Here is a 21,428-nt window from a genome sequence, read left to right as displayed (position 1 = left end):
TCTAACGTTAATCGCTCACCTCTGTTTGAATTATGTGGTGTTAACTTAGAGTTGTCTAGATAGGAATAAGGATTGAGACTGCTTTCCATATAACTGTGTTTAGAGTGTTTTACTATATTTTGCTAGTGTGTTTTCAACTTATGTGTTCTTGAAAATAAATAACTATATACTTTTGAAACCAAGCTCTGGTCAGTGTTTGCTTGTGCTATTGTGTCTGAGTACATATTGTGTATACCCTACATACTGCCTAACTCTTCTTGAGGGAAGTCTGACTGCTCAGCCACAGCTACCAGGTAAATCTGGGTGGTGCAGACTGCTACCAAGTGGGTTTACTGCTATACCTGTAGTCTTAAATCTTTTGCAGTGTTCCCCAAGGGAACTGCACAGGTTTCTGCCTAACAGTAGCAATAGTTCCACGGGAGAGTGACCACAAGTAGAAAATACCAGGTGAATACTGGTAATATTTACCTCGTGAATCCTGTTTCCTTTAAGATGTATGGCAACCTTCACTAGACTTGCATTCCTCTCTAGGGTTCTCTTCTTGCTCCAACATATGCTCGCAGTCCAGTTTGCATGCGAGCAAGGCCTCCTTCAACCGACTTGCGGCCAGGGTGTACAGCCACCTGCACATCGAATAAAGTGATCCCTGCCTCACAGCAGAACGTTGGAGGTCAGCATTTTGTTACCCGTCTGGAGGGAGTCGCTGGCAATTATTCATTGCAGCGCACCAGCCACCCTCAGTGTTACATGGGTTGAGCACCCGACAAATACCACCCTCCTTGGGGGGCCCTGCCACCAACAGCTCTCCTCTTAGCCGTCTTACTTATAGATTTCGGGTTCAGCAGCCCTGTTACTGCACCAGCATTAGCCGTCAGCAGCAGCGTCTTCGGTTTCAGCCAGACTCCATCATGGTCCACCGCTCATCTTTTCATTGCTGAGAGTTGCCAAGAGCTGGTGATTAATCAGGCCCCCACCGGCAAGAAATTGCAGGAATTACCTGCAATCAGTAATTTCCTGTAATTCCTGCAATCCCCTTCATGGAGTCCTAAAGGACACATATTTACTGCCCTTTCTGCTGCTTGTAATTTCCTATTAATCCTAGGATATCTTGCGGCAGAAACGGTAGGTAGATTTGCCGTATCTTGCCAGAATTACTGGCGGGATACCGGTAAACCTATAATGACCCCCATGCCTCTTTGATAGCCCATCACGTTAACATATTTGTGAACTTTGCTCTAGAAATAAATTGTCAGGCAACCTTTTTTAGCAAACGACCATCAGAGGCTGTTGACCACTGAAAGTGAGATATAAATGAGCTCTGACCAATCTTTTTCAATAAGCCCCAGGGAATAATTTAGGCAGATACTGTGTCTGTAGTCAGGCCGTGTTCTCAGTCAAAGCACTGCAGACCACATGGTTTGTTCCTACGGAGCAGCCCTTCCATCATGGTCACCCTTATCGGCCTAGATCTCTGACCAACAGCGCTTCCTGGTGCTGCATGGACCCAATTGGCTGGTCCCACCATCTGACCCAGCAGACCGGGAAGCCGGCAGGCAAACGCCAGCCCCCTCAAGGGGTTTCAATTAAAATGCCCTTGTTTCCCCTGTTGGGGTCTTTTCATCATCTTCCTGGGTCTCACCCACATCGGGGGCCGCATCTGCAGTCAGAGAACTGCAGATCACATTTTCTGTTCATATGGAGCACCCACGGTCCAGCCCTTTCATCATGGCCGCCCTCCTCGGCTCGGATCTAAGACCAACATTGCTTTCTGCTGCTGCATGCACTTGATTGGCTAGGCCCATGGCCTTACACAGCAGATCCATAAACTGGCAGGCGAATGGCGTCCCCCTCAAGGGGCCACTTCTATGGTTATTGTCCTGCCCTTTCTGGGACTGTCTGAGTCCTGGAGAACCGGGTAGGGGGGTTCCCCACCCTCAATACCTTTGGTTGCCGACTCTCCCAATCCTCCAGCGCTTCTTAGGCTGGTAAGCCTCTGTACTTTCCGTGCCACATGCATGCCCCGTTACTTTGGCCTCTGCCTCCTGCACATACATACATTGCCTGCACATTCTCTGTTTCTCCTGGGAGCTCAGACTGTCTTACTATTGATCTTCTTGTTTCACTCAAATACTGTTGTTTATTCAGATCGCTAGAGCTCTCAGGTTCTCTGCACTCAGATTCTCCCCCATGCCCAAGGGATTTCCCTTCCAGTGCTTCCTCGAATCCGCAAACCCATGCACTTTGTTCTGCTTAATTTTCTAGTGTAAACTGTGTGCCCAACAAGTGCCTAGCTTATGAATCGTAGGTAACAGTCAACTGATGCGCGTTCAATATTAGTCTGTTTGCCTTACTCATGACTGCATTTCACTATATTTTCAAATCTTGGTATTTTTTACTTTTCACTTGAATCTTGATTGTAGGTATGTTTCACATGTACTTTTGATTCTCAGATCCAGGTGGGTTTTACATGTACTTTTGAATCCTGAATCTACATTTTTATTTTTAACTGCATTGTGTAAAAATCCAATCTAGCTGTCTTTCTAACTTTTTGGCTCTGCTTTAAATGTGTTTTTTTTTATTGGGTGCCTTACTCAAAGTTGCATTTGGACTATATTTTGGATCTATGGCTGTTTTACATTCTGCTGCCCAGTTGAATCCTTGTGACTTCTCTGTACATTCTGTTTTTCAACTTGGTGTTCTTAAAATTGTTGCCCTTGCCTACACTCCGCTCAAATGTTTTTATTCATCTGCCTGGTGGCTTCAAGCCCACCGGGTGAGTTCATCCTGCACAGTGCAGTACCTCTTCCGGAACCACCCACCCATCCACTGTCCTCATGGTGCACTCTGTCTCCCCTATCTACTCTAACTGTTCCTCTATCACTTACTGTACCACTTTTACAAAGTCTGGAAGGAAAGCATTTAAGAAAGCACTCCCGGGCTCTAACTCAGGCCTACCCATTGCTGATACCTACGTCAATGTTTCCACCACACAGACTATTATTGACATCCTCTTCACTGTCCTGACATAGGGACTCCCAATAAGGTCTCTATCCTATCTCCTTTTTCCTCCGGGCCCATTAATGGTGGAACCAGATGGGAAGTTCTCTTGGCATACTTCTCATCAACTAGGTGGATCATTCACGTCTAACAAAAAAATGGCACTATCAAGGCCCAGGGCTATCCCCCCAACCTTCTCCTGCCACCCCCTACTCCCCTGCTGCCACCCATCTGGCCTCTCTGCCCCCACTTATGGATGCAGTACGTCCCTGTTGCAAACCTCAGGAAATCTTTAAAGGTGGCAACCAGCTTCACTTAGCTAGCCTTAACTCTCACTCTGCTGTTAAACACTCCTCTGGCATCGGTCACCTCCTCAAAGACTTTGACCTTGACATCCTAGCTCTAACTGAGACGTGGTTCAATGTCAGCTCTGTCACTGCTTTTGACACTCTACTTCCTGAAGGCCACAAGATCTTTACTTTATTTATTTATTTTTTACTTTTTTTAAATTTGTACCTCTCCAAACACAGGGCTGGAGGTGGAGTTGCACTTGTCTTCCCTGATTGGATTCCTGCTACTAATTCCCACTCAATCTTACTCATATTTTGAATGCCTTGTCGATAGGCTGGGTGTCTCTCCTACTCTCTTCCTCATGTTTGCCTCTATATATAGGACCCACTCTGCTAGTCACACCTTGGATGCGCTCATCTCAGCAGACATCACCCTCTCCAACCCGCTAACTACCCCTCTCTCCTGGTCTGACCACTCTCTCCTCTCCTCCCATTTGGAGCTCCCGGCCCCCGCAGTGCCTCTACCTGCACTGCCATTCTCCTTCTCTGTCATTCGATATTTGAAATGTCTGTCAGTTTCTGCATTTGCCATCACCTCCATTCCTCCTCCCGCCCCTTTTATTGACTACCATCCTGACTTGGCACTTGCTTTCATCGATCTCTTCATCTCCAACACTCTGGACATCCTTGTATCGCTCATGAGGATCTGCATGAAGCCTCCCTCCAAGTGCAACTCTTGGTATGACTCCAACTTGGCCACTCTGAATCACAAGTGTAGAGCTGCTGAGTGGGTGTGGCAAACCTCAAGCACATCTTCTGACAAACTGGCCTGCCACCTGCTCCAAAGGCAATATCGTCTCTCCATCCGCTCCAAGAAGAGGATTCATTACCAATTACCCGGATTAACTTTTCAAAATCTACATGGAACTTGCCAAACTTTCTGCAATCTCCTCTTCCCTCCTTGCCTCCCAGAGCCTCTGCACAGCACTGGCCTCCCACTTCTCCACCAAAACTCAGGAAATCCTGTCCTCACTCTCCTCTTCTCCCCTCCCCACCCAGCTCTGTTCATGCCTCCCTTGCACCCCCACTTTCGCCTCCTTCTCTACCATTGCACCAGACGAGGTCTCTAGAGTAGTCCACTCTATAAATGTCTCCTCCAAACAGGTGCTCTACTACTTTTCCAGAACTATGAAGCGCAAAATCACCTCTCTCGCCTCGGCCTTGTCTGATTTCTGTAAACATTCCTTTGCCGTTGGCTCTTTCCCACAAACACTCAAGCACTCCCTTGCCCACCCCCTCCCAAAAAGCCATCTGAGGATCCTTCCTGCCCGGCTAACTATCAGCCCATCTCCATCACCCATTTCCTGGGAAACCTTCTGGAGAAGCTGGCCATCCCCCAAGTGATCCACCACACTGAATCTGCTGACTGACTCCACGACCACCAGTCTGGATTCAGAACATCCAGAGGAACGGAAACTGCTCTCCTGAACATCTGTGGAAACCTGCTCTCTAATCTTGATTCCAACTCTCCCTCCGTTCTGATTATTCTTGATCTTTCCTCTGCCTTTGACAAGGTCAATCATGCCATCCTCATAAATCATCACTGTGATGCTCTTGGCACTGGCCTGGCTGATCTCCTTCCTTTTTTAACCGACCTTCAAAGTGCAACTGAGCCCTTTCCTCTGCTCCATATTAATCTCTACCCGCAGTGTTCCTCAAGGATCGATCCTATCGCTGTGGCTTTTCAACATTTTCCTTGCCCCTCTGGCCCACTTCATCTCCACCTTCTCTCTTCACTTCCAGTGCTATGCTGATGACACACAGCTCTCCTTTAAGCTTCCCTCCACTATCTCCTCTTTTTCCTCTCTCTTACCTGACTGCCTGACTGCTATTCATACATGGAGTTCTGCTAATGATCTCTGCTTTAATGCAAGTAAGACCGAGATCCTTCTCATTGAGACTACTGCTCCATGTTCCCCCCACTTTCTGGCTGCCTTCCTTGGGCCCCACCCCTCACCCAAGTGTGAGGCAAAAAACCCTAAGGTCATCTTCAAATCCTCTCTCTCCTTCTCCCCTCACATTATGAACCTTGCCAAGAAATTCCAACTTTCTGCTCCACCTCCTCAGATGCATTATCCCTTTCCTCACCTTTCCCCACATGCTCATTGTCTCCAGAGCCCTGGTTCTCTCTACGCTGGACTAATACAAGAGTCTCTTCCTCAATCTGCCTCTTTTCTCGCTTTGCCATCTGCAACTAATCCAGAATAGGGGTGCAATACTTATCCTTGACCTCAAGCCCAGGGACCACATCTCTCCTGCCCTTAAAACTCCAAATTGGCCCCCTGTGGCTGCAAGGATCAAATTCAAGAACCGCTACTTCATTCACACGGTTTCTGGGGTCTGGGACCCAGCTACATCCAACCGGATCTCCCTAAATACTTCCCTGCTAGAGTCCTTCAATCCTCTAGCTCTAACTCTCTGAAAATCAGATGCTTCTTCAGAGTGGTTGGTAGATCTCTTTCTTCATTAGGAGCCTCTATCTGGAACAGCTTTCCTTCCCCACTCAGACATGTGCCAGATCTCCTAAGGTTCCGAAAACTTCTCAAGATGTTCCTTTTCACCTCCCTTGCTAAACTGTCCCCCTGCTCCTGCGACTGGTGCCTGGACCGTTATGTAGCTTACTGGGGGCAGGCACGCCTCATCCAGTCTACCCCAGTACTCCTTACCAGCATTTGCCTATGGTCACGCTCCCCTGACTAGCTTGATTCTGGTCCACCCCTCCCCAGCACTATCTACCCTGTCCCCTGGGTCCCCCCAGCACTTGCCCTCCTGGCCCCCCCTCAGCACTTGCCCAACCCTGGATCCCCTGCATTCCTGCACTTCTCCCTCCCCCCTTCCCTTACTCCAACACTTCCTCACCGACCTGCCCCCTCCCAACTGCAATTATTGTCACTGCACTTGCATGATTCGAATGTTACAAGGCCTAGAAGGACTGTTCCATACCGTTATTGTTTTTCCTCTGTCCTACACCCCCTTTATCTTGCGATGCCTGGAAACACTGCTGAATAGGCACCATACAAATGTCCAATAATTAATAAATATATATATATATATATATAAAGTAAATAAAAAACTGCAGAACATTCCTTATTTTATAAATGATATTTTCGTATACTGTTACTTAGACAAATTCCGCTATTTCCATCTATCTACTCCAGACAAAGTTTATGAAGTAGATGGTTCATAGGAACTTGGACAATATTAGGAATATTGTGATAAACCCTGCTATGGGGGCTGAGGGTGCTGGTAACAAAACACACACACCCTAGCCGGGTAGTCCTGAGCACACCTTGGGCTTTGCGTTACCAGCCCGGCCCTCACGTATAGTCGTGTTTAAAGCTATCCGCTCCTTTGAGCTTCCACTGTGATGCTAATACTTTCAACGTTTTTGATTTATGGGATATGGAGTAGGGGATTATTGAAGGTGCCATATTCCATGTAAAAAAAAACACATTTTAAAAAGTCGATTGCCACCATGGAAAGTTTAAAATGGATCTAGGAGAGGTAGCAGGAGTTCCCTGAAGCCCAGAGAGGAAGGGATTCGATGGAAGGGGGCAGAAACGGGTGGTGGCCTTGTAGGCCCCAAAATAGAAATAAATGGGGAACTCTTTGGGAGGCACACGGGTGGCTGGAAAAAAATATGGACAATTACTATGGGATTCAACTAGCATTCCTGGTCTACTGAATAGCCAGAAACACTATATCAGATGTTACTTTTCAATCCTCTCCAGTAAAGAAAATAGCTGTCAACTTAAAAGAGTCCACATTCAACTTCTGCTCCCACTGTGCAAAATGAGACCGAACACATGTCTTAGAAACGGACAGTGATTCATATATATAGTAAACTGTGCTATCAAACTAAGAGAAGGCCTTCAGTCAGTAAATAACTGATTTTAACTTGTTTTCATTAACTATTAATCCTTTCAGTCAACACTGTATTAAACCCTAGAGTATCATATTTGGGGGGCCTCTTTTGGAGAATATCCTGTTCCATTCTATCAATTAAACTATATGCGATTCATTTTTGACTGGAAGATGTCAATGGTTCCCCAGATGTTGACTGTGGTGAAGTCTGACTGTTTTTATCTACGCAGATATAGACTTCGTCTCGGGCTCACTCCTTCTCATTGAAAGTCTACCTTGGTGAACGCCTTGGCTTCATCGCAACTTGATTCTTTAACAGCATTTATGAAGGACTTCCTGATTGCCAAATCAATCGCCATGAACACCTGCGGAAAGCAGCATCCAGCATTATCTTTAACAGCGAGAAAGACAAACGTATTACCCTGGGTTGGATGTCTTTGCATTGATTGCAATTACATTTTTGATTTGTTTTAAAGCCATGGTTGTGATTCACAAGGCTATCTACAGCCAAAGATATCTACCATTAAAAAAGATATTTAATCTTTACCAACCGAGTAGAACTTTAGGATCGCCGTCTAAATCTTTTTCGCCAGTGCTGAAGATATAAAGAGCCAGACTAGAGAAAGGACTTTTCCTTATCTCACAGTAGGTAACTGCAACTGCTGACCTCTATGTCTGTAAATGCAGAAACATGGAAAATTAATTGGATAAGTGATGTACCCAGATAGTGAAACAAAGATTTGAGCCCTGCTAGCAAGCGTAGACTACATTACTTGTGATTGGTTAGTAACAGCTAAACTATTTACAGTGCGCATATCAATCTTATGTAGACACTCAGTAGATATAGAATACAGTCAGGGTAATTCATAGAATTTCGCACAAAAGTGGCGCACGTGGCTGGCACACAGTGTGCATGTGCGAATGTCTGCGCCAGCCGCGTGCGCTAAATTCGATTTCCGCGCACAGCATATTCATGGATTTTAGCCTCCAAAACCAGCCGTGGCGCAGAGTGGCGCAGCGACCCTGCAGCAGTGCCAGTTACGCCCCCAAGAACACCCATCGAAATTCCCAATTCAGCGCAAAGGGCTGCGCTAACCCTGGACCAGTTTACAGGGCTACCAAACAGCAAACGGCAAGCGGGGAACGTGTATTACTGGGGTGCGCGTGAATTTTCACACACGAAAGGGCCTGTGCAAGTGGGGTAGGTGTATTACTGGAGTTCGCAGGAAGTTTCACATGCAATTTCAGCAGGGTACGTGCATTAAAGGGTTTGCGGGAACTTTCACATGCGAAAGGGCCTGTGCAAGTGGGGTACGTGTATTATGGGGGTGCACGGGAAGTTTCACACGCGATTGGCCTGGGTACATGTATTTCAGGGGTGCACGGGAAGTTTCACATGCGATTGGCCTGAGTACGTGTATTTCAGGGGTGCGTAGGAAGTTTCACATGCGATTGGCCTTGGTACGTGTATTTCAGAGGTGCGCAGGAAGTTTCACACGCGATTGGCCTAGGTACGTGTATTTCAGGGGTGAGCGGGAAGTTTCACACGCGATTGGCCTGGGTACGTGTTTTTCTGGGGTGCGCGGGAAGTTTCACACGCGATTGGCCTGGGTACGTGTATTTCGGAGGTGCGTGGGAAGTTTCACACACCATTGGGCTTGGTATGTGTATTTCAGGGGTGCGTGGGAAGTTTCACACGCAATTGGAGTAGGGTATGTGTATTACTGGGCTGCGCATGAAGTTTCACATGCGATTTTGCTGTCAGAGCGGGGAAGGCATATTTTGGGGGTGAGTCCTACAGGTGAATTGGCAGTGTGGGTCCTCCCAGGTGTACCCTCTACCCCCTCCACGGCCCCTGCAGGCAGCCCACACCACACACCACAGGGGACTACCCTGCACCCCTGGTCATGTCCCGCAGGCAGCCCATCCACCATGGGCATGCCCCCCAGCCAAGCCACATGTCACGTTGCAATATTATCGGCAAACCATGTCTCCCAGCACCCCCACCCGCCAGAAGTGAGGGGCGCCTGCCAGCAGGCCCCTACTCATGTCCCACACATATCCCCCTGCACCCCCACCCCCCAGCAGTCAGGGGCACCTGCCAGCAGGCCCCCACTCATGTCCCACACATGTCCCGCTGCACCCCCACTCCCCAGCAGTCAGGGGCACCTGCCAGCAGGCCCCCACACATGTCCCCCTGCACCCCCACCCCCCAGCAGTCAGGGGCACCTGCCAGCAGGCCCCCACACATGTCCCCCAGCACCCCCACACCGCAGCAGTCAGGGGCACCTGCCAGCAGGCCCCCACACATGTCCCCCTGCATCCCCACCCCCAGCAGTCAGGGGTACCTGCCAGCAGGCCCCCACACATGTCCCCCTGCACCCCCACCCCCCAGCAGTCAGGTGCACCTGTCAGCAGGCCCCCACTCATGTCCCACACATGTCCCCCTGCGCCCCCACCCCCAGCAGTCAAGGGCACCTGCCAGCAGGCCCCCCCACATGTCCCCCTGCACCCCCACCCCCCAGCAGTCAGAAGCACCTGCCAGCAGGCCCCCACACATGTCCCCCAGCACCCCCAGCCCCCAGCAGTCAAGGGCACCTGCCAGCAGGCCCCCACACATGTACCCCCCCAACAGGTCATCACACTGCAGACCCATGCCCCTCATGGCCACCCAAATCCCATCCCAGTCCAAACACCCCACATTGAATTCCCAAAGTCATGATAGAAAATACATAACCAGCATGGCCATGAATCAATGTCCCTCAGACCCACGCAATGGTGACACATGACTGTGAAAAGATCAACATTGTGACATGCACAAAACAAAAGAGATAAGACCACATCAGAAAAGTATATAATAAATGTGTATTCAATAATTAACCAAATGAATAAAAATAATGGAAATAATGAAGAAAAAGCTGCATGTCCAAAATATTCAAAAAAATGTGTGAAAGCAGAATCCAAATCAATCCAAAAGCAAATGGGTCCAAAGAGTCTGTCCGTCCAACCAAATCCAAAGTGTAAAAATAAGACACATCCATTGATCCATGGTAAAAAAGAAACTCAAATTAAGTGAAATCCAGTGTAGAACTATATACAAAGTACAAATCCAGGGTCCATGAGCCCAACCATTGAAAGGAAACCTACAAAAACCCTACCTAATGAACAACTCTATACAAAAAGGTGGGGCATTGTCCAAGCGCCCCAAATGAAATGAAAACCGAAAGGAAACCTAACACTAATTAACTATATACAATGGCAGCGGGCTAGTCCGACGGCTCACTTCCTGATTTCCCAGGCCAGGGCATCATCAAACTCCTGCTCGATGTCCCGGAGGCGGTCCTCTTCTAAGGCCCCGAGGGTTCGCAGGGACGATGACATCTGGACCTCCAGGTCCCTGTGAATTGCCTCGAGGCACTCGGCCCGCCTCAGAGCCCTTTGCATGGAGTTCTCCACCCTGACCATCGTGAGCCGTGCCTCTTCCACCTGCTGCCGCTCCGCATATATAGCATGGCCTAACCGCTGCCACACGGAAGACACTTCCCGTCCTGGGTCCCACCTTGTTGCTGCTGCTGCTGTGCCTGTGCCCGTGCCCTGGCCCTGCTGCCTGCACCTCCTCCTCCGGCTGGGGTGCAGTTGTTGAGGTGGCCCCTGCTGGACGTCCGACTCCCGACGGTGGCAGGGATGTGTCCTCCACCAGCCTGGCCGCACGGTCAGAGGCAGCTCCACAGGGTACCCAGGTGATACATGGGTGGGAAGATGGCACGGAGGACGACTGGCGCATAGGGGTTCAGGTGAGGAGGGGGTCAAAACAAGGTTCAGCAAACAGAGGAATCCGGCCTGGGTGACCTGTCCCAGTAGGCTGACGTGGTCAACGAGCCATTCGAGATGACGTGCAGTCTCCCCATGAAAAGACTGCAGGTCACCTTGCATGTCCCGTTGACAGAACGCCACCCCACCCAGGACAGGCTCAACCCAGTCCCGGATAGCCACGTCCGCAGGGAGAGGAAGGCCAGTTGTTGTAAGCAGATCCCCTCCCTGAAAACGGGTCTGGACGTAGGCATCCCTGCTGGTGCGGGATGATGCAGTCACAGGATCAGGGACAGGATTACACACAGGCACCTCGCCGGCGGCCTGTGCTGCCTCCTGTCCCTGCCTCTGCACTGCACCACTGGTGCCAGTGGAATCCCCACCTCCAGACCCCGTCTCTGTCCCTTGTGCGGCCTCCTCCTCCACCAAACCCCCCACCAACCTGGATGACTCAGTGACATCTTCCTTCCTCGCACCCTGTGGGGTCTCAGCTGCCCCTTCTGCTGCCTAGGAGTCCAACTCCGACCTCCGCCTCTTGGACCTACCCTCAGCAGCTGCGGCCTGGGACGCGGCACCGGACTCCTCACTCCCTGACGAGATCACAACCTCGGAGGGAAGCCAGGCCTTGCGTGTCCGGCTGCTGGTGTGATCTCCGCCGCTGTTCTCCACAGCACCCTCTCCGCCCTCTTCATCAGTTGACGCTGCAGACAGGGAGAGATAGGAGACAGGCATCAGGACACTGTACAATGGACTGATACACACATGCCAGTTGCACATGAGTGGCAGTGTCAAACTTCAGACATGGCATCACAATCCCCAACACACATGGCATGTCAACTCACACACCTGAGCAATTCCACAGCCATATGGCAACAGCCAGCACCATCCATACACATACAACAGCATGAGCAGCCAAAGGTGAGCCAGACATCACTTGAAACACAGGGAGTGCACTAGACATGCACACACGCCACCACACTTACATGCATGTGTACACCTCCACCAACTGTCGCAGTGATGAGATCGGCATCCATGTCACATCTAGCAATCAGTCTTCTACATCTCAGTGTCCCAAGCATCCATGTTGCATCACTGTTGCACCCTTGTGAAATACACACACATGCACATGTACACGGTGCAGCTACATGCAGCTGGAACCGACATCCATGTGTGACACCACAACCATGCTAACTTACATTCACAGTCATTCAAGCATGTGTGCTCACACATCTGCATTTGGCATGCAAGCTTACACACACATGCACCACCCATGTGTCTCACACATGAGAGGACTCGCATGTGTTAGCCTCACAGCCCTATACATACACATCCATACATGGCCCTACAAAACCACATGTGCAACCTGCACACTACTGGCACATCACCACACGCACAGCTTACAATCAGTATGCATGTACACTTACCGCTCGACTCCAGACGGGTCTGCCTCTCAAGGACCTGGACATGGAGCACTGGGGATATGCGTTCCAGGACCCTCATATGACGTTCCGACAGGTGGCCCCGGCGCCCCTTAGCATCCGCTGCCTCCAAGAGGCGCCGGGCCTTGTTGAGGATCCTGGACCTGAAGTCCTCCCAGCGCTTCTTGACATGTTGGAATTTTCGGACTGCCACCCCCTCCGCGTTGATGGCAGTGATGATGTCCATCCAGATCCTGGTCCGTCCTTCCTTTTCGGCGTGCAAACTTCCGAAGAGGGCATCATACTGCCCGAGGACTTGCTCCGCCAGGACACCAACTTCTGGCTGGGGGTTGCCAGTGGTCCCAGATGGTGGTGTGCCCGACATGGCAACCCCAGAGGCAGGCGTGGGTGGGCAACTGGGTCCTGGGGCTGGGCTGTGGAGCGATGGTATCCCAGTCGGGAGTCTTCAGTTCCAGCAGGGGTGGTCACAGCAACTGCAGCCCTGCAGATGTCTGATGTGCAGGCAGCAAATAGCAGGGCACGTGGGCAGCAGGCAGGCAGCAGCAGATGGCAGGTGGGAGCGTGCTCAGGGCTCTTGGGGGCAGGAAAATGGCCTTCAGAGTAGGAGCGTGGTCTTTCGTGTGTTTTCGCGTGGCCAGCTTGATACGGAGTGATTCGGCACGTGAAAATCTTGCACATCAGTGTGTAATTCGAGGAAAGAGCCGCACGCGATTCCATTGGACCAAAGGCCCTTAGCGCGTAGGCGCGTAAGTTACATTACGCGCGCGGGCATTTCCCTCATAGCACGTGATGACAGAGCACACGTGGAAAAACTGCACGTCCGAGTGTCATCGCGTGTAATTGGATGAAAGCGCCCGCGTACACGCGTCTCTGATGTGTATGTGTGGGCCGGTTTAAAAGCTGCGTGTAGGACGCCATTTCCTTGTACGTGCTTTTCGTGGAGAGCGAGTGGGTGAAATCTGTACTTCTTGTCGGTTCACACACGATTACTTAACAGTGTTTCTAGTTCGTACTCCCTGTTACCTCTGACAGCTCTTTTCTGATTTTTTATTGGGCCTGTTTCCTCAAACAGGTCAGCAAGTCTAGGCCACGTGTGGCGGTGCAAGTTGTTGTCACCAATCCACGTGGATCTGGGGCAGCTATGTCATCTGCTGCCCCAAGTATCCAGGGTGTGGAGGCGGCAGGGGCAGCTGCAGCTCCATCCGCCCCAGCTATGACTCTCCCAGCCAGGACAGTGTCAGTCCCAGTCCATCAAACTGACATTTCCCCTGCCAACATTACCCTGCAACCAATGCCTGCATCAAGAACTATGGTCATTGTGCATTCCCAAACTCCTACTACCCAGTCCACCGGTGATTCTGCCCCTACTGACCAGAGCGGCGTAAACTACTCTGGCTCTGCTCCACCTTTAAAGAAGGCACGACGGCTGAGACCCCAGACACGGCTGCACACTCCGGTAACTCAAGGAAGCCTTGCTTCAATGATCCGGAACTTGATGCACTTGTGTGCTATGTGTCGGCACATAGACACGAAATTGTGGTGACTGCAGGGTGCAAGACCACACCTGGTCAACGTAAGGCACACTGGCAGACCATCGCCAACCACATAAGTGCCCTTGGATTTGTGAGGCGCTCAGCTGATGATTGCTACAAGCGGTGGAATGACCTGAAACGCAGAGCAAAGAACAAGCTGGCCTCAAATTATGCTGCTACTCTGGTGACTGGCGGTGGGTCTCCACAAGAGGACAATAAACTCACTGAACATGAGTCTGTTGCTGGGGCCTTCGTCACACAGGAACAGATCCAAGGTGTGGGAGGACTACCTGATTATGAAGCATTGTCCGGTGAGTGCCCATGCATGTGGGTGTAATGCATGTGTATGTTGTTTGGGTGACGGGTTCTGATTGAGTGCCAGGTGAGGGTGTGTGTGCCTGAGTGGTATGAGTCACCCATGTGCTTCATCCAAAACATTCAGCGGCCTGGGATTTGGGTGTGACAGTATCACTTCTGCCCACATTAGTAATTTGGATCAACATTACGGCAGTTGCCCTTGAAGTGGCATCTTGCAACAACATTGTTTGTATTTTTCAGTGTTCGTTCAGGCTGATGGCTTCAATTCTCCCACTTTGGCTATGCATTCCTCAGCCCTATTGTCACATTTGTGACATGCTTCTGTCATTGATGAACCCCACATTGGACCACATGTGTTACCTTGTTAGATGAATGATTTGACCATTCAGGCTAATTGAGTATTGGCCTGATCACAGGAATTTATGGGGCCTGTTTGAATGTGGAACATGATAGTTGTTTCCTGTCATGTTGAAGTGACAAACCATTGATGCGTACATTGGCGTGCAATCACTGTATTTTTGTACACTGGATGTGTTGCAGTGTGTGGCACATGCCTATTTTGTCACACTATGTAGCATTTTTCATCTCATCATGTCCATCTCACATGGATGGCTGACAGTAATCATTCACTGACATGTGGAATTTACCATGGCTATGGTACATGCCATCTGTGTGATGGCATGTGTCATGTATGTGTATTGGACATGCCACTCACAGGCCAATGTGTGATGGCATTGCTACCCAGCATGCAGCAAATGTGTTGCTCTTCCATGTAGGTGTCATCAGTGTCTGCCTTTTGGGTCCCCTTCAAACTCAGTGACAGTGCATGCATGGGAGGGTTATAGACATGTGGGACATGTGTAAATCGTGTAAATCATGTACTGGTTATGTAGCTTGTCAGGCCTATTTGTGTGCTATGGTGCTAATGCCTGTTTCCACTTTTTGTCTTTCATGTTTTTGCAGGGGATGACACACTTGATACTGTTGAGGTTGAGGAGATGGTCCAGACTCAGGAGGAATCTCAGGCACGACCGGGGACCAGTGGGGGACGTGGTGCGGTGGTGGGTGAGAACCCAGTCTTGCTGCAGAACATTCTGTCGAGGGGTGCCTCTGGGTGCGCCTCCTCAGACCTCTATTCAGGTGCTGATTCGGATGATGAGACCTATGTGGTGTCGCAGGTAAGTGTTTTTTGCAGGTAAGTGTTTTTTGCAGGGATTCTGTTCTGTCCAACCCACCTGTACCAGGGGTAGAACCCTCTATGGGGATGTCAGTGTTGGTAAGTCCGCCTTTAGCGGTTACGGATGCAGGGTCACACTCCACAACATCTGATCCTGTGCCTGGGCCAGCAGATCAGAGGGGGAATTCAGTCCTGCAGTCTCAGGCAGTGCCGGCACAGCAAGGCGCAGATCGCCTTGCCCCAAACAGGTGTGGTGCCCGCTGACGCGGTGGCCGTACGCCACCAGGCAATACTGCATTGGAACAATCCATTTACGGTATGGCAACCCAAAGGGCAGCATCAGTTGAGATGATGGCTCAAGCAATGGAGAGGGTGGCCACTTCCATTGTCCGCCCTGAAAGGCAGATGGAGCTACTACAGCAGGCAACAGACTCCATTTTCCAATCACACAGGGAGGACATGTTGGCGTCCAACAGGGACAGATGGGCGGCACTGGAGACTCTACGCCAATCGATATCAATAGAGTCCCAGGGCCACAGGGAAGCCCTGAGGGTAGAACTCCATCACCTCAGGGAGACTCTTGTTGACCTTGAGGCTTCCACTAACTTGAGGACAGAACTGCAGCTGGAGCGGCTCACACGTTCGCTCTTAGCTGAGATGCAGGCAACTCGGGAGGAGATCCGTGCATCACGTCAGGTGCTGCATGAATTGGATCTCTGCACTATAATCCTCCAAAACGAGACCTTCCACACCCGCATGCTTGCTGCCATGGAGGACCATACCAGGGCTTTGTGTGGGCTGCATCCCATTGCACCACCACCTCCTGTGGCAGTACCACCTCCTGTGGCAGCAGCAGAGGGTGATGATAGCGACAGCAGCAGTTCTCCCACATTGGCATAGCCGTGCAGGCCATGAGCCCATGGAGGTGTTTTTTTTTCCCCAACATCCACACAGGTGGGTGTTGGTGCGCTCCCTGTCCTCGGACCTCCTGGGTGGCCTCCCCCCACATGGCCATTTTTAAAAAAAAAAAATGTTTTGCAGTGTGTTGCCTTGTGTGGCTCCCGTGGGCATCCACTGTATTCCGGCTGGGCACATGCAGGCTTGTCCTGAGTTTGGGTTAGATGCTTGGGTTCGTGAGACACACACCCCTCCTGCTTCCCGTTTCCATGGGCTTGCAAAGGGTGTGCCCAAGTGACATTGACTTACACTGTGACATAGGACTACCATGAGCTGTGTGGGCAGTCTGTAGTCAATACTATGTATACATTCCTAGTGGATATTGTTGTTGAATTGTACACTGCATGGTGCATTGCTATGTGCTTGCGCATCCATGTCTTTCGCCTAACTTGCAGGTTAATTCCTCATGTCTTCACAAGGCTGTCTACTTTGGAGATGGAGTTCATGTTGTAAGCAGTACACTTGGACATTTGCGTGGCAGCAGCACTGTACAGTTGGAAGTGGCCGATGTGCTGGCATGATCAGGTTGTAAGACTACCACTACTTTAACTTAGTACTATCATGTTTATGCTATGTTTGAGGTTGTGTAGCTGCACTGTATTGTTGGTAAGAATTTGGTCATTTGTGTTTTAGTTCTACATTACTGGGAGCATATTGGGCAGTTTCCACTGAGGACACTGTACTTTGACACTTGTGTGATATTTTGGGGATTGCTTTGTTTGCTCTCACATAGCATGACATGCCATGGTGTGTTGGGTGACGGTGCTGGGGAGAGGTTGGGTGACATGGCACTGTTGTCATGTTGTATTTTGCAAGGAGGTAATGATTTTTGCAGCATAGAAGTGTGTCTTTTGATGATACAGCATTGGTTGTGTTTGTGTAGGTAGGGCACACAATGTAACACTTCCAGGTGACCAATCTCAGGCTGGTATGGTTGTGACAGTTGACTGTCCCTTATGTCATCATCATTGATTGTCAGCTGGCATGTGCCAGGGCTGTGTGCATTCCACAGGGGTGTGATTTTAGGTGAAGTAATTATCCACCAGCTGTGTACGGGCTGTCTCACCCCATGCCCTTTCCCCTCCCATGCGCAGTGGGCGTGCTTGTGGTTGGGGATGTGGGGGTACCACCATTTCCATGGGCAGGCCCCGGCGTGTTGCAACGTTGTGCAGGACACATGCTGCCACTATGATCCTGCACACCACTGGGGGAGCGTATAACAGCTGCCTGCCAGAACGATCAAGGGAGCGAAAGCGTGACTTGAGCACTCCGAATGGCCGCTCCACTATGCCCTGGGTTGCAATGTGGGCTGTGTTGTATCTTATCTCGGGTGGCGTGGTGGGGTTCCGAATTGGCGTCATCATGTGGGTGCTCAGAGGGTAGGCACTGTCCCCTGGGGAGGTGGTGATGGGTATCATTAGTGGGGTTGTGACATTGCTCAGTATCTGACATGAATGCATGTGCTGTGGCATTTATACTCACCAAGCAGCCACGTGTCGCCATGCTGCCCAGTTTCTAGGTCCCGGTTTAGGGTTGACATTCTGTAGATGAAACTGTCGTGGGTGGACCCTGGATAGTTGGCATATACTGAGGTGATGATTACCTTGGCATCACATACTACCTGCACGTTGATGGAATGCCAGTGCTTGCGGTTTCTATAGATGTGCTCAGATGCCCTGGGAGGACGTAGAGCCACATGGGTGCAATCAATGGCACCTAGCACTTTGGGAAATTGTGCCACCCCGTAGAAATCCTGGATGGCAGCCTGCCTTTCTGCAGGTGTTCTGGGCAGGTATATGTGCCTGCGGACTGAGGAGCGTGCAGTGATGATGGCCAAGACCTGGTGTAGACAGCGTGACTACGTGGCCTTTGACAACCCCCCCACTATGGCACTTGTCCGCTGAAATGATCCAGTGGCCAAGAAGTGCAGTACATTAAGGACCTTCTCCAGGGGGCTGAGTGCTTGGGAGCACCGACTGGGTGATGTGAGGTCATCCTCCCACTCACTGATCAGGTTGAGTATTATATGAGGTGGAAACCTGTACCTCCCATACACCTGGTCATCAGGCATCCCAAAAAGGCTTGTTCTGGGTGTAAAAATTCTGGCCCTGACTATCCTCCTCCTCCTCCTGCGGTATCCCACGGCCACTGCTGCTAGGAATGGTATATTCATCCTGGCGTCTGAGCTTGTTTGTTGTTTTCGAGCACTTTTATGCTGCGCGGGTCGACGTACGCCTGCATCCTGCTGGCGTACGTCTTTCCAGATTGGCGTGTCTTTTTTGGCACATGCCTTAGCCCCGTTCGATTCCATTAATACGTGTTGTAGGCGAGCGTATGGCAGTTCTGCGCACTTGCCTCCTGTACTTCGCCGCCCACCCCAGTAATACACGTACCCCGCTCGTCCAGGCCCAATCGCGTGTAAAACTTTCCGTGTACCCCCGAAATACACGCACAAGCTATTTTTGACACAGCGGGTGTCCGTGTTTGTTGCGTACCCCTTTGCACGTCATTTGTCCTAGAGGGCCACAGTATGGGACATTCATCAGAGATGTATATATGTGATTTTTGTTAGTGCACATTTTATTAATGCGCAGGGATGCTACCACCTGCCTTCCTGTGGCGGACGTGTGTTGATGTACATAGTTGACTTTTGGTTTGTGTCATGAGATCGCCATTTCACTGCTGGGGGCAGGGGGTGATGGAGGACATGAGTGGGGGCCTGCTGGCAGGTGCCCCTCACTGCTGGGGGGTGGGGGTGCTGGGGGACATGAGTGGGGGCCTGCTGGCCAGTGCCCTGCACTGCTGGGGGGTGGGGGTGCTGGGGGACATGAGTGGGGGCCTGCTGGCAGGTGCCCCTCAGTGCTGGGGGGTGGGGGTGCTGGGGGACATGAGTGGGGGCCTGCTGCCAGGTGCCCTGCACTGCTGGGGGGTGGGGGTGCAAGGGGACATGAGTGGGGGCCTACTGGCAGGTGCCCCTCAGTGCTGGGGGGTGGGGGTGCTGGGGACATGAGTGGGGGCCTGCTGGCAGGTGCCCTGCACTGCTCGGGGTTGGGGGTGCAAGGGGACATGGGTGGAACATGAGTGGGGGGCTGCTGGCAGGTACCCTGCACTGCTGGGGGGTCGGGGTGCTGGGGGACATGAGTGGGGGCCTGCTGGCAGGTGCCCCTCAGTGCTGGGGGGTGGGGGTGCTGGGGGACATGAGTGGGGGCCTGCTGCCAGGTGCCCCTCACTGCTGGGGGGTGGGGGTGCTGGGGGACATGAGTGGGGGCCTGCAGGCATGTGCCCTGCACTGCTGGGGGGTGGGGGTGCTGGGGGACATGAGTGGGGGCCTACTGGCAGGTGCCCCTCAGTGCTGGGGGGTGGGGGTGCTGGGGACATGAGTGGGGGCCTGCTGGCAGGTGCCCTGCACTGCTCGGGGGTGGGGGTGCAAGGGGACATGTGTGGAACATGAGTGGGGGGCTGCTGGCAGGTACCCTGCACTGCTGGGGGGTCGGGGTGCTGGGGGACATGAGTGGGGGCCTGCTGGCAGGTGCCCCTCAGTGCTGGGGGGTAGGGGTGCTGGGGGACATGAGTGGGGGCCTGCTGGCCAGTGCCCTGCACTGCCTGGGGGGTGGGGGTGCTGGGGGACATGAGTGGGGGCCTGCTGGCAGGTGCCCCTCAGTGCTGGGGGGTGGGGGTGCTGGGGGACATGAGTGGGGGCCTGCTGCCAGGTGCCCTGCACTGCTGGGGGGTGGGGGTGCAAGGGGACATGAGTGGGACATGAGTGGGGGCCTGCTGGCAGGTACCCTGCACTGCTGGGGGTGGGGGTGCTGGGGGACATGAGTGGGGGCCTGCTGGCAGGTGCCCCTCACTGCTGGGGGGTGGGGGTGCTGGGGGACATGAGTGGGGGCCTGCAGGCAGGTGCCCTGCACTGCTGGGGGGTGGGGGTGCTGGGGGACATGAGTGGGGGCCTACTGGCAGGTGCCCCTCAGTGCTGGGGGGTGGGGGTGCTGGGGACATGAGTGGGGGCCTGCTGGCAGGTGCCCTGCACTGCTCGGGGGTGGGGGTGCAAGGGGACATGGGTGGAACATGAGTGGGGGGCTGCTGGCAGGTACCCTGCACTGCTGGGGGGTCGGGGTGCTGGGGGACATGAGTGGGGGCCTGCTGCCAGGTGCCCTGCACTGCTGGGGGGTGGGGGTGCAAGGGGACATGAGTGGGACATGAGTGGGGGCCTGCTGGCAGGTACCCTGCACTGCTGGGGGTGGGGGTGCTGGGGGACATGAGTGGGGGCCTGCTGGCAGGTGCCCCTCACTGCTGGGGGGTGGGGGTGCTGGGGGACATGAGTGGGGGCCTGCAGGCAGGTGCCCTGCACTGCTGGGGGGTGGGGGTGCTGGGGGACATGAGTGGGGGCCTACTGGCAGGTGCCCCTCAGTGCTGGGGTGCTGGGGACATGAGTGGGGGCCTGCTGGCAGGTGCCCTGCACTGCTCGGGGGTGGGGGTGCAAGGGGACATGGGTGGAACATGAGTGGGGGGCTGCTGGCAGGTACCCTGCACTGCTGGGGGGTCGGGGTGCTGGGGGACATGAGTGGGGGCCTGCTGGCAGGTGCCCCTCAGTGCTGGGGGGTAGGGGTGCTGGGGGACATGAGTGGGGGCCTGCTGGCAGGTACCCTGCACTGCTGGGGGGTGGGGGTGCAAGGGGACATGATTGGGGGCCTGCTGGCAGGTGCCCCTCACTGCTGGGGGGTTGGGGTGCTGGGGGACATGAGTGGAGCCTGCTGGCAGGTGCCCTGTACTGCTGGGGGGTGGGGGTGCTGGGGGACATGAGTGGGGGCCTGCTGGCAGGTGCCCCTCAGTGCTGGGGGGTGGGGGTGCTGGGGGACATGAGTGGGGGCCTGCTGGCAGGTGCCCCTCAGTGCTGGGGGGTAGGGGTGGAGGGGGTCATGTGTTGGTGATCAGTAGTGCAAGCTGACATGTGGCTTGCCTGGGGGGCATTCCCATGGTGGAT

The sequence above is a fragment of the Ambystoma mexicanum genome, chromosome 8 (assembly GCF_040938575.1).
Source record: "Ambystoma mexicanum isolate Mex_15411 chromosome 8, UKY_AmexF1_1, whole genome shotgun sequence".
NCBI lineage: Eukaryota > Metazoa > Chordata > Amphibia > Caudata > Ambystomatidae > Ambystoma > Ambystoma mexicanum.
Note: the sequence above shows the minus strand (reverse complement) of the source record.